At 47.7% G+C, this 16,572-nt stretch overlaps 1 protein-coding gene and 1 long non-coding RNA gene across 8 annotated transcripts in view; one reads left to right on the top strand and one right to left on the bottom strand.

The window, feature by feature from the left end:
* slmapa (sarcolemma associated protein a) overlaps positions 1 to 16,572 on the top strand; it is a 156,199-nt gene that overhangs the window by 9,027 nt on the left and 130,600 nt on the right. The gene's annotated exons all lie outside the window — the stretch shown is intronic.
* LOC120065522 lies at positions 6,618 to 16,018 on the bottom strand. 3 transcript variants are annotated; one of them, XR_005478686.1, is made up of 3 exons: positions 13,684 to 15,994; positions 12,388 to 13,363; positions 6,618 to 7,318 (listed from the first exon to the last, which is right to left on the bottom strand). It is a non-coding gene; the product is annotated as an uncharacterized LOC120065522 (long non-coding RNA). The 3 variants fall into 3 exon arrangements; XR_005478684.1 differs by having other exon boundaries at positions 12,388 to 16,018; XR_005478685.1 differs by lacking the exons at positions 12,388 to 13,363; positions 13,684 to 15,994 and adding an exon at positions 7,667 to 8,016.

The following is a 16,572-nucleotide window of genomic DNA, read 5'->3' as shown; positions in this document are numbered from 1 at the left end:
CGGGGGTCTCTGCCCTGCTACGGTATGGTGACTAGGGGGTTTCTGTCCTGCTACGGTATGGTGACTATGGGGTTTCTGCCCTGGTATGGTGACTAGGGTGTTTCTGTCCTGCTACGGTATGGTGACTAGGGGGTTTCTGTCCTGCTACGGTATGGTGACTAGGGGGTTTCTGTCCTGCTACGGTATGGTGACTAGGGGGTTTCTGTCCTGCTACGGTATGCCGACTAGGGGGTTTCTGTCCTGCTACGGTATGCCGACTAGGGGGTTTCTGCCCTGCTACGGTATGCCGACTAGGGGGTTTCTGCCCTGCTACGGTATGGCGACTAGGGGGTTTCTGTCCTGCTACGATATGGCAACTAGGGGGTTTCTGTCCTGCTACGGTATGGCGACTAGGGGGTTTCTGTCCTGCTACGGTATGGCGACTAGGGGGTGTCTGTCTGAGCCGAGAGAGTAGCAGCCTGGTCACGTAGTTAGGGCTGACCCCAATTATTTAAGTGTTTGGTCTATAGGCTATGGGTCAACCAAGATTTTTATAGATATACACTACCAGTCAAAAGTTTGGACACACCTACTCATTCAAGGGTTTACTTTATTTTTTACTATTTTCTACGTTGTTGAATAATAATGAAGACAAGCTATGAAATAACACACAGAATCATGTAGTAACCCATTTTTTTTTTTAAATAAATCAATATACATTTGAGATTCTTCAAGGTAGCCACCCATTGCCTCAACCAGCTTCATGAGGAATGTTTTTCCAACAGTCTTGAAGGAGTTCCCACATATGCTGAGCACTGAGCTGCTTTTCATTCACTCTGCTGTCCAACTCATCCCAAACCATCTCAATTGGTTTGAGGTCGTGGGGTGATTGTGATGCAGCACTCCATCACTCTCCTTATTGGTCAAATAGCCCTTACACAGCCTGTGTTTTGGGTCATTTGTCCTGTTGAAAAACAAATGATAGTCCCACTAAGCGCAAACCAGATGGGATGGCGTATTGATATGATTGGTTGACGGTAGGTGGGGGCAGTACTTCCTGTATAAACACAAACTCACTGCCTTGTCAACAGCTCTGCACTGCTCCGTGGACTATGAATGACCTGATTTCTGCAGATTCAGTATCACTGTAAATGCTGCATGGCCAATGCAGATGTCGGATTGACCATGCAGGGCCCAGACTCAAAACGCACTTCTCTATCCGGAGTCCGTTCTCTCCCGCCAATTTGTGCACATTCACTGTTTCATAACTTCATTGTGTGAATTGTTTGCGTTTTGATTGTTAGTGTACTTCTCTTCCCCATTTACATACATCACTAGTAGTACGTTTACCACTAATTTCTCATTTACAATGTTTGCTTATACTATTTCTGTTAATGCATTCAATTTCTTGTTATTATTCCGCTCTTACTGTTCTCATTGTTGGACTGGACACCGACACTACACTTGTGAGAAACATTTACCAGTTTTCTCAATTCAATTTAGTCCTTTTTGTTTGGAGCGCTCCTGTCAGTGTTGAGTAAGAACGAGCACCTGATTACCCCCAAGTATATAGGCTACCTGGTCTGCACACAAATGTAGGCATAAATGTGCTCATTTGGGGATCTGATAGTATTTCTGATTGGCTTAACTCACCACCACTAATGAGCTGTGGAGCTTCTCAAAGTACATTTTGTCTTTACCTCAAACAGCAAGCTAACTGAATCTGGTTTTTACATCCATTGAGAATGACAATCGTTCCTCAATGTATTTAAAAAAAATCTTTCCAGCTCTCTCCCTTTCGATAACCACTTAGCGTGAAATGTAATGCTCTGATCCAGTGGAATTGTCAACAAAATATGCCTACCTGATTACTTCTTTACCAGTGCTTGACTTGGACTGAAATGTCTTCTGGGACTTATTTTGGGTGCCGGTACTGTTTATATTTAGGTGCAGGAGCTCCACGATACTGTTGAGAAAATATTCTATAAGAGGAACAGGACCTCATGCAGGATAAAATCAGATGTGGCGGTACTCCGCTCCGATGAGCTCCTGCCCAAGTCAACCACTGCTTCTTAGACCTTGCACAAATAGCCTACAGTTGTCTGTCCCGAGCTCACTGGCACAGGAAACTCTGATGGCCCATAATATTTTATACAAAGTTTATTTGTTGTCTTTTATGTAGGCTATCCATTACATTAGTTGGTGACAGAATTTACTTTTTCAGATTATAATTTTCATTTGTATTTGGTTAGAATTTTGGTTAACCACACGACAATGATTTTGAGATATGAAGACATTATAAATTAAATTAAACTGTTCCTCAAATGTGCATTTTTTTTAAACCATAACTGTCATGCAGATCGGTTGAAATTGTGAGATATAAATTGGTGTTCCATATGACAAAGGTTGCCGACTCGTTGCGTAGCCTATTACCGGCGACTTCAGGAGAGTAATGGCAGAATCTGCGAAAGACAGCAGGAGCGGGAGGAGGATGCTTGAGTCAGGTTAAGATCTTCTGGTTATCTAGATATCTGTCTCCCTCTTGAGTCATTGGTGTCTTATGTCATCAAACAGTAAGCTTAAAGCATCAGACGAGCTCAATAGTTGATTTTATTAAAACCCATAGGGAGTCTATATATAAATGGAAAATAGGCACACTTTTTTTGTTGTTGACCGGTTTGTCAAAAGAACAGACTAATTCCGGTCCAACTAAGATAAAAAAAAATAGTTCGGGACAGCCCAACAAACAGTTTACCATTTGTGCGTTCTTGTCAACTCTAATGATAATGCCAAACAGATCTTGGGCCAACAGATTTGTCTCCCCGGAGACCACAACTACAGGCAGTGAGCCTCAGGGGAGCTCTACTGACCTGAAAGGAAAGACTTCCCTGGCACTGCTAATACTGTATGAGGAGAGCTAGGAGGAAAGGTGCCAACCCTGAGTCATATAACTGGGCCAGCCAAGAGTCTTTGGGCCTGTGTCCCAAATGGCACACCCTATTCACTACATTGTATTTTTTGACCAGAGCCTGTAGAGAATATCTGATTTGGAATGTTCCAGCCTCAAAGCCAGTGGCGTAACAAATCATGACCAGCTTTTAGCAGCCTGTCAGGAGCTGTATAGCGACAAAATACATATTTCACTTGAGGGTCGGCCCAAATGGCACCCTTTCCCCTATATAATCATCCGGTTCTGGTCAGTACTATATAAAGCAACCGGTTTGACTTGGCAATGTGACACATTTTTTTTACTGAGTTATAGTTCATATAAGGAAATAAATCTCTTAAAATTATATTCATTAAGACCTAATCTATGGAATTCACATGACTGGGAATAAAGATGTGCTAATGTTGGTCACAGATACAGTACCTTTTGTAAAGTAGGGACGTGGATCAGAAAACCAGTCAGTATCTGGTGTGACCACCATTTAGCCTCATGCAGCGTGACACATCTCCTTCACATAGAGTTGATCAGGCTGTTGATTGTGGAATTGTGTCCCACTCTTCAATGGCTGTGTGCAGTTACGGGACCTGGAACACGCCGTCATACACTCCTACCCTAACCAATTAGTTGAAACGACCATGTTGTGTTAATGTCTGTGTACCAGTTGACTTTGTCTGTACACATACACACACACAGAGCAGTCTGTTTCATAATGAGCAGGTTGTGTGTGTGTGTGTGTGTGTTGGTGCTTCATAATACCAATGTTCTGCCTGATTGCATGCCTCATTCTGCCTACCCTACCATGTCCTGTCTTTGACAAACCTCCTAGCTGCCTTCTACCCTGCCCTGTCCTGTGTTGACTAACCTCTAGCTGCCCTGCTCTGTCATTGACCAACCTCTAGCTGCCCTGTCCTGTGTTGACTAACCTCTAGCTGCCCTGCTCTGTCATTGACCAACCTCTAGCTGCCCTGCTCTGTCATTGACCAACCTCTTGCTGCCCTGCCCTGTCCTGTGTTGCCCAACCTCTAGCTACCCTGTCCTGGACAAACCTCTAGTTGCCTGCTACCCTGTCCTGGACAAACCTCTAGCTGCCTGCTACCCTGTCCTTGACCAACCTCTAGCTGCCTCCACTAGTCTACTGCCAAACCCTCATTGTAACCTGCCATGAATAGGATACCACTAGTACCAGATTACCTTATTTATTTATCAACCTGATAAAGTTGACTGAATGAGAAAGAACACGTCATTCACAGCAATGACCTGGGGAGGCCTATCAGTGGATGAATTCCATCCAAAATGGAGAGGACGTGATAAGGATTTAGGGTGATTGTGTCTACTTCTATTTAAACATGAGCTATATCCTTTTTCAGAATCATGTCCTACGTTTTTTTAAGAAGAGGAGAGAGTGCAGAGGGAAGACTTTATATTTCAGACGATCAAACGTACTGCCAGGTTCCAGTACGGTCTAATGAAGGAACCTTGGCTATTGTAGTGGAAACTGTCAAGGCAGCAGAAAACAGGACCGTGGTGTCAGGCTGTTTCCGATGTGAGTGTTACTGTAGAGTTGGTCTGAGTAGATTTACTGGCTATTAATCAATTTAAGCGCAATTCTTTGCTTCTTTCTAAAAAAAAAAAAAAAAAAAAAACTTTAAAAAAAAACACCGGAGAGTGAAGTCAGTGGGAAAAGGACTTAAGGCTGTGTTTACATACAGCCCAATTATGTGCAAAAAATAGCTGATCCGATTGGGCAAAAGACAGATTTGCGGGATAAGATCAGGGGCCTTTTGGATCTTCCCCACCAATGCGGTTTCAGGAGACGGGATGTGAGGAATCAGGAAAAACAGAGCCATAGACTGGAATGACTTAGTGTAGAGTTTCTCTGAGATGAGGGCGGGGGGGGAGGGGGGGTCTCGGAGCTCTACGGACAATTCCTTCGACCTCATGGCTTGGTTTTTCACTCTGACATGCACTGTCAACTGTGGAACCTTATATAGACAGGTGTGTGCCTTTCCAAATCATGTCCATTCAATTGAATTTACCACAGGTGGAGTCCAATCAAGTTGTAGAAACAGCTCAAGGACGATCAATGGAAACAGGATGCACCTGAGCTCAATTTCGAGTCTCATAGCAAAGGGTCTGAATACTTATGTACGGTATTTGTTTTTAATTTTGCTGACATTTGCCAAAATGTATCTCATTTTTGTTTTGTCTTTATGGGGTATTGTGTGTTGATTGAGGTGGAGGGGACTATTTAATACATTTTAGATTAAGGCTGTAACAAAATGTGGGATAAGTCAAGGTCTGAATACTTTCCAGACGCACTGTATACAGTACCAGAGAAGTGGAGCATTTTTATTTGTTGTGCTAGAATTTCTTCACGATCTTCATTTCAAAGGAAGGCTGCATCTCTACCTAGTACTGTATCATGGTGATGGAGATCCACAACTCCCGAACAGCAAGTCCCTGTACCTCTCCCCTCTGCACCCAACTGAGATCCACAACTCCCGAACAGCAAGTCCCTGTACCTCTCCCCTCTGCACCCAACTGAGATCCACAACTCCCGAACAGCAAGTCCCTGTACCTCTCCCCTCTGCGCCCAACTGAGATCCAAAACTCCCGAACAGCAAGTCCCTGTACCTCTCCCCTCTGCGCCCAACTGAGATCCAAAACTCCCGAACAGCAAGTCCCTGTACCTCTCCCCTCTTCACCCAACTGAGATCCAAAACTCCCGAACAGCAAGTCCCTGTACCTCTTCACCCAACTGAGATCCAAAACTCCCGAACAGCAAGTCCCTGTACCTCTTCACCCAACTGAGATCCAAAACTCCCGAACAGCAAGTCCCTGTACCTCTTCACCCAACTGAGATCCAAAACTCCCGAACAGCAAGTCCCTGTACCTCTCCCCTCTGCACCCAACTGAGATCCAAAACTCCCTGCTGCTGCTCTTCCCCCCGGCCCTGTGTGGTAGTCAAGGCAACAGCAAACTCACATCCTCCTATGACCCTCCCTCTCCTTGGGTCCCTCTGTTTTTACAGTCTCAAATGTTGTAGTGGCAATCCTCTGCTGTAACTGGACTGCAGTTTAATATCAATGCAACTCGATGCAGAGATAATAAATGATAAAACATTTGTTTTATAGTGCCTTTCTAGAACACCTGGACAATACCACAAGAAACACACATCGCCCTGTAAATGGACACACCTTAAAGGGCTATAAAAAAAAAAATATATATTTATTTTGTAAAGTCTCAGCAAAATAGGCCTACTTCCATAGCTCTACATTTTTCCTCCGTTCGCCGTTTGCTTTCTGTGGTCGATCGTACTGTTTCTGTGAGGTAGTAACATCACAACTTTTGGTAATATTAGCACGTCCTGAGCAAACCTGGGTTCAAATACTACTCAATACTTTCAGCGTTTTGTTGTCGCCTGCCTGGACTTGCAGATGGGCGTGGTTTGTGCTCTGAAGACTGTTCTATTGGATCCGTGGTGCCAGACGAGCTCATTCTTGTCCAGATAAAGTATTTGAAATGAGTGAGTAGTATTGGAGCTAGGGCTGTCCCTAGATCCAATAGTCACACCCTGAGTTAAAAATAATAATTTTAAAAAGCAAATATATGCACTGAGCGTTGTCTTTATGCAATAAGCATACTGTTTGATGACATAATTAAGACACACAAATGAATGTGTGCGTGCCAGTTAGGATTTTCATATGCACTTTTTTTTTATTGAACAGCTTTGTTGACATTACTTTTGTTCTATGGCCAACTAGGTAAAAGAAGTTTAAATGAAGACAACAAATAAAAACATTGCAGGTAGAAAATATCCTGTAAGTTACATTGGCTACGCATGGAGGATTGTTCATGTTTATCAAACTTGTCTCAACTGGGTCCGGCCTTGCAACATTGTCTCAACTGGGTCCGGCCTTGCAACATTGTCTCAACTGGGTCCGGCCTTGCAACATTGTCTCAACTGGGTCCGGCCTTGCAACATTGTCTCAACTATTCGGGTCCCTCAGTGTTTCCCATGCCAGTGAGCTCCGGACAGACACAGCTGTTCCCTCAGTGTTTCCCATGCCAGTGAGCTCCGGACAGACACAGCTGTTCCCTCAGTGTTTCCCATGCCAGTGAGCTCTGGACAGACACAGCTGGTCCCTCAGTGTTTCCCATGCCAGTCCGGTGAGCTCCGGACAGACGCAGCTGGTCCCTCAGTGTTTCCCATGCCAGTGAGCTCTGGACAGACACAGCTGGTCCCTCAGTGTTTCCCATGCCAGTCCGGTGAGCTCCGGACAGACACAGCTGGTCCCTCAGTGTTTCCCATGCCTGTGAGCTCCGGACAGACACAGCTGGTCCCTCAGTGTTTCCCATGCCAGTGAGCTCCGGACAGACACAGCTGTATTTCTGCAAGGGATAAGAAGAAATCTGGTATTTTATAACGTTTCCACTGGATCAGAGCTTTTACATTTCTCTCCCAAAAAGGCTGTGGTTATCAAAGGGAGGAACTATTGTAATTCTCAATGGTTGTAAAAAAAATAATTGTTTTTTAAAATTTAAACTCCGCAGCTCATTAGTAGTGTTGAGTTAAGACGTTCATAAATAGACACATTAATATATTTTATTTGCAGGCCAGGTAGCCTAAGCCTACTACGTAATCTGGTGCATGTCCTTACTCCACATAAGCACTCCAAACAAAAGACATTGAATAAATTGACTTAACTTGGAAATGTAATTTTTAAATAAACCAAAAACCTTTTTTCTCACAAGTGTAGCATAGGTTGTGAGCTCTGCAAACAACGTGTCCACTCTGTCAATGGGAACAGGAAATGACTGTCATAACGTGTCCACTCTGTCAATGGGAACAGGAAATGACTGTCCTAACAACGTGTCCACTCTGTCAATGGGAACAGGAAATGACTGTCATAATGTGTCCACTCTGTCAATGGGAACAGGAAATGACTGTCATAACGTGTCCACTCTGTCAATGGGAACAGGAAATGACTGTCATAATATACAAAAGTATGTGGACACCCCTTCAAATTAGTGGATTCAGCTTACTCAGCCACACCCGTTGCTGACGGGTATATAACATCGAGCACACAGCCATGCACTCTCCATCGACAGATATTGGCAGTAGAATGACCCGTACTGAAGAGCTCAGTGACTTTCGACATGGCACCGTCATAGGAAAGTCAGTCCGTCAAATTTCTGCCCTGCTAGATCTTCCCCGGTCAACTGTAAGTGCTGTTATTGTGAAGTGGAAACATCTAGGAGTAACAGCAGCTCAGCCGTGAAGTGGTAGGCCACACAAGCTCACAGAAGGAGACCGCTGAGTGCTGAAGCGCGTAGCGTGGTAAGATCATCTGTCCAGTTTCAACACTACTGAGTTCCAAACTGCCTCGAAGCAACGTTCACATCAGACCGAGTAGCGCAGAGGTCTGAGGCACTGCATTGCAGTGCTAGAGTTGTCATTTATAGACCCGAGTTCGATCCCAGGCTGTACCACAACTGGACGTGATCGGGAGTCACATAGGGCGGCACACAATTGGCCCAGCGTTGTCCGGGTTAGAGGATGGTTTGGCGGGGATAGGCAGTCCATTGTAAATAACAATTTCTACATAACTGACTTAACTAGTTAAAAAAATAACTGTTCGTTGGGAGCTTCAAGAAATGGGTTTCCATGGCTGAGTAGCCACACACAAGCCAAAGATCACCATGCAAAATGCCAAGCATTGACTGGAGGGGTGTAAAGCTCGTCGCTATTGGACTCTGGAGCAGTGGATACGTGTTCTCTGGAGTGATGAATCACGCTTCACCATCTGGCAGTCCGACGGATGAATCTGGGTTTGGCGGATGCCAGGGGAACGCTACCTGCCCCAATGCATAGTGCCAACTGTAAAGTTTTGTGGAGGAGGATTAATGGTCTGGGGCTGTTTTTCATGGTTCGGGCCCCTTAGTTCCAGTGAAGGGACATTCTAGACGATACTGTGCTTCCAACTTTGTGGCAGCAGTTTGGGGAAGGCCCTTTTCTGTTTCAGCATGACAATACCCCCGAGAACAAAGTGAGGTCCTTACAGAAATGGTTTGTTGAGATCGGTGTGGAAGAACTTGACTGGCCTGCGCAGATCCCTGACCGCAACCCCCATCCAACACCTTTCGGGATGAATTGGAACGCCGACTGCGAGCCAGGCCTGCCCGACCTCACTAATGCTCTTGTGGCTGAATGGAAGCAAGTCCCATTAGCAATGTTCCAACATCTAGTGGAAAGCCTTCCCAGAAGAGTGGAGGCTGTTATAGCAGCAATGTTCCGACATCTAGTGGAAAGCCTTCCCAGAAGAGTGGAGGCTGTTATAGCAGCAATGTTCCGACATCTAGTGGAAAGCCTTCCCAGAAGAGTGGAGGCTGTTATAGCAGCAATGTTCCGACATCTAGTGGAAAGCCTTCCCAGAAGAGTGGAGGCTGTTATAGCGGCAATGTTCCAACATCTAGTGGAAAGCCTTCCCAGAAGAGTGGAGGCTGTTATAGCAGCAAAGGGGGGACTCATTCCATATGAATGTCCATGATTTTGGAACAAGATGTACGACGTGCAGGTGTCTTCATATTTAGTCTTGTAGTGTATATAGAATGCATTAACAGAAATTACCTTAAACAGATTATAAATGGTAATAAAAGGTACAAGTACTAGTGATATACACAGAACAAAAATATATACGCAAAATGTAATTATAAAGAATTTACTGAGTTTGTATAAAGAAATTAGGCCCTAATCTATGGATATCACATGACTGGGAATACAGATATGCATCTATTGGTCACAGATACCATTAAAAATAAAGGTAGGGGTGTGGATCAGAAAACCAGTCAGTATCTGGTGTGACCACCATTTAGCCTCATGCAGCGCAACACATCTCCTTCACATAGAGTTGATCAGCCTGTTGATTGTGGTCTGTGGAATGTTGTCCCACTCCTCTTCAATGGCTGTGCCAAGTTGCTGGATATTGGCGGGAACTGGAACACGCTGTCGTATACGTTGATCCAGAGCATCCCAAACATGCTCAATTGGTGACATGTCTGAGTATGCAGGCCATGGAAAAACTGGGCCATTTTCAGCTTCCAGGAATTCTGACCAGATCCTTGCCACATGGAGCCGTGCATTATCCTGCTGAAACATGAGGTGATGGCGGTGAATGAATGGCACGACAATGAGCCTCAGGATCTCGTCACGATATCTCTGTGCATTCAATTTGCCATCGATAAAATGCAATTTTATTGTCTGTAGCTTATGCCTGCCCATACCGTAACCCCACCACCACCACCACCATTGAGCACAACGTTTATGACTTCATGTTATGGTAGCAGATTTTTGAAATTCTACTGCTTTTCAAAAAAGTATTCACACCCCTTGTCGTCAACATTTTGTTACAAAGTGGGAGTAAAATGGATTTTTTAAAAATGTAAAAAAATTCGCATCAACGATCTACATTAAACTCCACGGTTGTGAAGAAAAATATAACAATCGAAAAAATCAAGATTGTTCTAAGTATTCAACCTCCGTCAATACATGTTGAAATCAGCTTTGGCAGCGAGTCTTTCTGGGTAAATCTCTCTAAGAGCTTTCCACCTCTATTATTCTTTTCATAGTTCTTAATTGGTTTATTGATCAATGGTAGACAACCACTTTCAGATCTTATTACCATGGCAACATGTCAGAAACTGGAACTCGTGAACATTCACTGTCTTCTTGGTAAACAACTCCAGTGTACATGTGACCTTCGGTAGTAGCTTATTGTTCTGCTGAAAGGTAACTTCATCTCCCAGTGTCTGGTGGGTAACAGGCAACCAGGTTTTACTCTAGGATTTTACCTATGCTGTTTTAATATTTTACTAACAAATGCATAAGAATTGGCGGGAGAGAGCGCATTCTGAAGAGACGTGCATTGTGCATCTAAACCACTTTCTCTTCGTCTGGTCTCATTACCACATAGTGAAGGGTTATATGGTTTCATTGTCTGGTCTCTCATTACCACATAGTGAAGTGTCTGGTCTCTCATTACCACATAGTGAAGTGTCTGGTCTCTCATTACCACATAGTGAAGTGTCTGGTCTCTCATTACCACATAGTGAAGTGTCTGGTCTCTCATTACCACACAGTGAAGTGTCTGGTCTCTCATTACCACACAGTGAAGTGTCTGGTCTCTCATTACCACATTGTGAAGTGTCTGGTCTCTCATTACCACATTGTGAAGTGTCTGGTCTCTCATTACCACACAGTGAAGTGTCTGGTCTCTCATTACCACATAGTGAAGTGTCTGGTCTCTCATTACCACATAGTGAAGTGTCTGGTCTCTCATTACCACATAGTGAAGTGTCTGGTCTCTCATTACCACTTAGTGAAGTGTCTGGTCTCATTACCACACAGTGAAGTGTCTGGTCTCTCATTACCACACAGTGAAGTGTCTGGTCTCTCATTACCACATAGTGAAGTGTCTGGTCTCATTACCACACGGTGAAGTGTCTGGTCTCTCATTACCACACAGTGAAGTGTCTGGTCTCTCATTACCACATTGTGAAGTGTCTGGTCTCTCATTACCACATAGTGAAGTGTCTGGTCTCTCATTACCACATAGTGAAGTGTCTGGTCTCTCATTACCACATAGTGAAGTGTCTGGTCTCTCATTACCACACAGTGAAGTGTCTGGTCTCTCATTACCACACAGTGAAGTGTCTGGTCTCTCATTACCACACAGTGAAGTGTCTGGTCTCTCATTACCACACAGTGAAGTGTCTGGTCTCTCATTACCACACAGTGAAGTGTTTACAGGGTTTCATTGTCTGGTCTCCTCTACTTCACCAGAGTCAGAGGATGCTCAAGGATGCCATTTTTATCCTCAACATCCGGTATGAAGGAAGTTACAGGTTGTTTCGCGAGCCTGTGCTAACTAGTGTTAGTCTATAGTATCTAATAGCATGCTATCACTTACCATAGACGTCCAGGCATTGCGCTAACGCTATTTAGCAGCTTCCTTCAAACTACACAGACATATAAATGGTATCCACATGTTCATCTGAGTCTGGGGAAGTAGATAATTGGCTTCGTTGACAAAACCCCAAAGTATCACTTTAATAGTTTATTGTTCCTATTGGGCTGATGGGATGGGATCTGGCATGTTTATTGGGCTGATGGGATCTGGCATGTTTATTGGGCTGATGGGATCTGGCATGTTTATTGGGCTGATGGGATCTGGCATGTTTATTGGGCTGATGGGATCTGGCATGTTTATTGGGCTGATGGGATGGGATCTGGCATGTTGTCATTAGAGGTCTACCGATTTATGATTTTCCAACACCGATACCGATGTATTGGAGGACCAAAAAAAGCCGATACCGATTTAATCGGACAATTTAAAAATGTAAATATTTTTTTTGTAAAAAAAAATAAAATATATTTATTATATATATATATATAAGGGCACCTTATTCTCCTCCTCAGTAACAGTTGCTAGGGCACCTTATCCTCCTCCTAAGTAACAGTTGTTAGGGCACCTTATCCTCCTCCTCAGTAACAGTTGTTAGGGCACCTTATCCTCCTCCTCAGTAACAGCTGTTAGGGCACCTTATTCTCCTCCTCAGTAACAGTTGCTAGGGCACCTTATTCTCCTCCTCAGTAATAGTTGTTAGGGCACCTTATCCTCCTCCTCAGTAACAGCTGCTGGGGCACCTTATCCTCCTCCTCAGTAACAGTTGCTGGGGCACCTTATCCTCCTCCTCAGTAACAGTTGCTGGGGCACCTTATCCTCCTCCTCAGTAACAGCTGCTGGGGCACCTTATCCTCCTCCTCAGTAACAGCTGCTGGGGCACCTTATCCTCCTCCTCAGTAACAGCTGCTGGGGCACCTTATCCTCCTCCTCAGTAACAGCTGCTGGGGCACCTTATCCTCCTCCTCAGTAACAGCTGCTGGGGCACCTTATCCTCCTCCTCAGTAACAGCTGCTGGGGCACCTTATCCTCCTCCTCAGTAACAGCTGCTGGGGCACCTTATCCTCCTCCTCAGTAACAGCTGCTGGGGCACCTTATCCTCCTCCTCAGTAACAGCTGCTGGGGCACCTTATCCTCCTCCTCAGTAACAGCTGCTGGGGCACCTTATCCTCCTCCTCAGTAACAGCTGCTGGGGCACCTTATCCTCCTCCTCAGTAACAGTTTCCTGGTTGTCTCAGTTGGGGGGGGGGGAGAGAAACATGATCAGCGAAGTTCAGTCAATGTTAATGACTGCATGTTGAGTTTGCCATTTGGAATGCTAATAGCTTTTTTAGGGACTTCCTGACACAACCGATACAACAATACAGCTCAACTTTACCTCAGAACACACCATACAGCTCGACTTTACGTCAAAACACACCACCCGGCACGCTTTACCTCAAAACACACCACCCGGCACAGTGCTCGGCTTTACCTCGGAACACACCAGAACACGCCACACGGCTCGGCTTTACCTCGGAACACACGAGAACACGCCACACGGCTCGGCTTTACCTCGGAACACACCAGAACACGCCACACGGCTCGGCTTTACCTCGGAACACACGAGAACACGCCACACGGCTCGGCTTTACCTCGGAACACACGAGAACACGCCACACGGCTCGGCTTTACCTCGGAACACACGAGAACACGCCACACGGCTCGGCTTTACCTCGGAACACACGAGAACACGCCACACGGCTCGGCTTTACCTCGGAACACACCAGAACACGCCACACGGCTCGGCTTTACCTCGGAACACACCAGAACACACCAGAACACCGCACAGCAACACAGCGCTCCTGTGTTGTATGCAGGTGTTTCTCTCCACCACACAACCACTACAGGTGCAGGACAGCTCACTGATAACCTAGAGGGACCCGCGGACCCACTCTGTCTGGTAACCTAGAGGGACCCGCGGACCCGCTCTGTCTGGTAACCTAGAGGGACCCGCGGACCCGCTCTGTCTGGTAACCTAGAGGGACCCGCGGACTCCCTCTGTCTGGTAACCTAGAGGGACCCGCGGACCCGCTCTGTCTGGTAACCTAGAGGGACCCGCGGACCCGCTCTGTCTGGTAACCTAGAGGGACCCGCGGACCCCCTCTTTCTGGTAACCTAGAGGGACCCGCGGACCCGCTCTGTCTGGTAACCTAGAGGGACCCGCGGACCCGCTCTTTCTGGTAACCTAGTAGGACCCGCGGACTCCCTCTTTCTGGTAACCTAGAGGGACCCGCGGACTCCCTCTGTCTGGTAACCTAGAGGGACCCGCGGACCCCCTCTTTCTGGTAACCTAGAGGGACCCCGCGGACTCGCTCTTTCTGGTAACCTAGAGGGACCCCGCGGACTCGCTCTTTCTGGTAACCTAGAGGGACCCCGCGGACTCGCTCTTTCTGGTAACCTAGAGGGACCCCGCGGACTCGCTCTTTCTGGTAACCTAGAGGGACCCCGCGGACTCGCTCTTTCTGGTAACCTAGAGGGACCCCGCGGACTCGCTCTTTCTGGTAACCTAGAGGGACCCCGCGGACTCGCTCTTTCTGGTAACCTAGAGGGACCCCGCGGACTCGCTCTTTCTGGTAACCTAGAGGGACCCCGCGGACTCGCTCTTTCTGGTAACCTAGAGGGACCCGCGGACCCGCTCTTTCTGGTAACCTAGAGGGACCCGCGGACTCCCTCTGTCTGGTAACCTAGAGGGACCCGCGGACCCGCTCTGTCTGGTAACCTAGAGGGACCCGCTCTTTCTGGTAACCTGGAGGGACCCCGCGGACCCGCTCTTTCTGGTAACCTAGAGGGACCCCGCGGACCCGCTCTTTCTGGTAACCTAGAGGGACCCGCGGACCCGCTCTGTCTGGTAACCTAGAGGGACCCGCGGACCCCCTCTGTCTGGTAACCTAGAGGGACCCGCGGACCCGCTCTTTCTGGTAACCTAGAGGGACCCGCGGACCCACTCTTTCTGGTAACCTAGTAGGACCCGCGGACTCCCTCTTTCTGGTAACCTAGAGGGACCCGCGGACTCCCTCTTTCTGGTAACCTAGAGGGACCCGCGGACCCGCTCTTTCTGGTAACCTAGAGGGACCCCGCGGACTCGCTCTTTCTGGTAACCTAGAGGGACCCCGCGGACTCGCTCTTTCTGGTAACCTAGAGGGACCCCGCGGACTCGCTCTTTCTGGTAACCTAGAGGGACCCCGCGGACTCGCTCTTTCTGGTAACCTAGAGGGACCCCGCGGACTCGCTCTTTCTGGTAACCTAGAGGGACCCCGCGGACTCGCTCTTTCTGGTAACCTAGAGGGACCCCGCGGACTCGCTCTTTCTGGTAACCTAGAGGGACCCCGCGGACTCGCTCTTTCTGGTAACCTAGAGGGACCCCGCGGACTCGCTCTTTCTGGTAACCTAGAGGGACCCGCGGACCCGCTCTTTCTGGTAACCTAGAGGGACCCGCGGACTCCCTCTGTCTGGTAACCTAGAGGGACCCGCGGACCCGCTCTGTCTGGTAACCTAGAGGGACCCGCTCTTTCTGGTAACCTGGAGGGACCCCGCGGACCCGCTCTTTCTGGTAACCTAGAGGGACCCCGCGGACCCGCTCTTTCTGGTAACCTAGAGGGACCCCGCGGACCCGCTCTTTCTGGTAACCTAGAGGGACCCCGCGGACCCGCTCTTTCTGGTAACCTAGAGGGACCCCGCGGACCCGCTCTTTCTGGTAACCTAAAGGGACCCCGCGGACCCGCTCTTTCTGGTAACCTAGAGGGACCCCGCGGACCCGCTCTTTCTGGTAACCTAGAGGGACCCGCGGACTCGCTCTTTCTGGTAACCTAGAGGGACCCGCGGACCCGCTCTTTCTGGTAACCTAGAGGGACCCGCGGACTCCCTCTTTCTGGTAACCTAGAGGGACCCGCGGACTCCCTCTGTCTGGTAACCTAGAGGGACCCGCGGACCCACTTTCTGGTAACCCTCTTTCTGGTAACCTAGAGGGACCCGCGGACTCGCTCTTTCTGGTAACCTAGAGGGACCCGCGGACCCGCTCTTTCTGGTAACCTAGAGGGACCCGCGGACTCCCTCTTTCTGGTAACCTAGAGGGACCCCGCGGACCCGCTCTTTCTGGTAACCTAGAGGGACCCGCGGACCCGCTCTTTCTGGTAACCTAGAGGGACCCCGCGGACCCGCTCTTTCTGGTAACCTAGAGGGACCCCGCGGACCCGCTCTGTCTGGTAACCTAGAGGGACCCGCGGACTCCCTCTTTCTGGTAACCTAGAGGGACCCGCGGACCCGCTCTTTCTGGTAACCTAGAGGGACCCGCGGACCCACTCTGTCTGGTAACCTAGAGGGACCCGCGGACCCCCACTGTCTGGTAACCTAGAGGGACCCGCGGACCCACTCTTTCTGGTAACCCTGTTGGGTTTAGTTTACTTCTGTTCTCCTGGAAGCTGTGACCCACCCGTTGGTTAGGATAGGGTGTGATGTTTCACCAAACCCACAGTTCGGTATGTTTTGGGTTTAGGGTTCGGTTTTGATACAGCGGGAAAATGAAATGCTGATAAGTTACTTTGTGCTTATTTAATAAAATTATTCCTGATTTCCATATGATCATGAGTCGTGTGTGTGTGTGTGTGGCCTGATGAGAGCACCATCAGCAAATAACAACACTTT

This window comes from Salvelinus namaycush, chromosome 20, assembly GCF_016432855.1.
Source record: "Salvelinus namaycush isolate Seneca chromosome 20, SaNama_1.0, whole genome shotgun sequence".
Lineage (NCBI taxonomy): Eukaryota > Metazoa > Chordata > Actinopteri > Salmoniformes > Salmonidae > Salvelinus > Salvelinus namaycush.
This window is presented reverse-complemented; position numbering and strand designations above follow the sequence as displayed.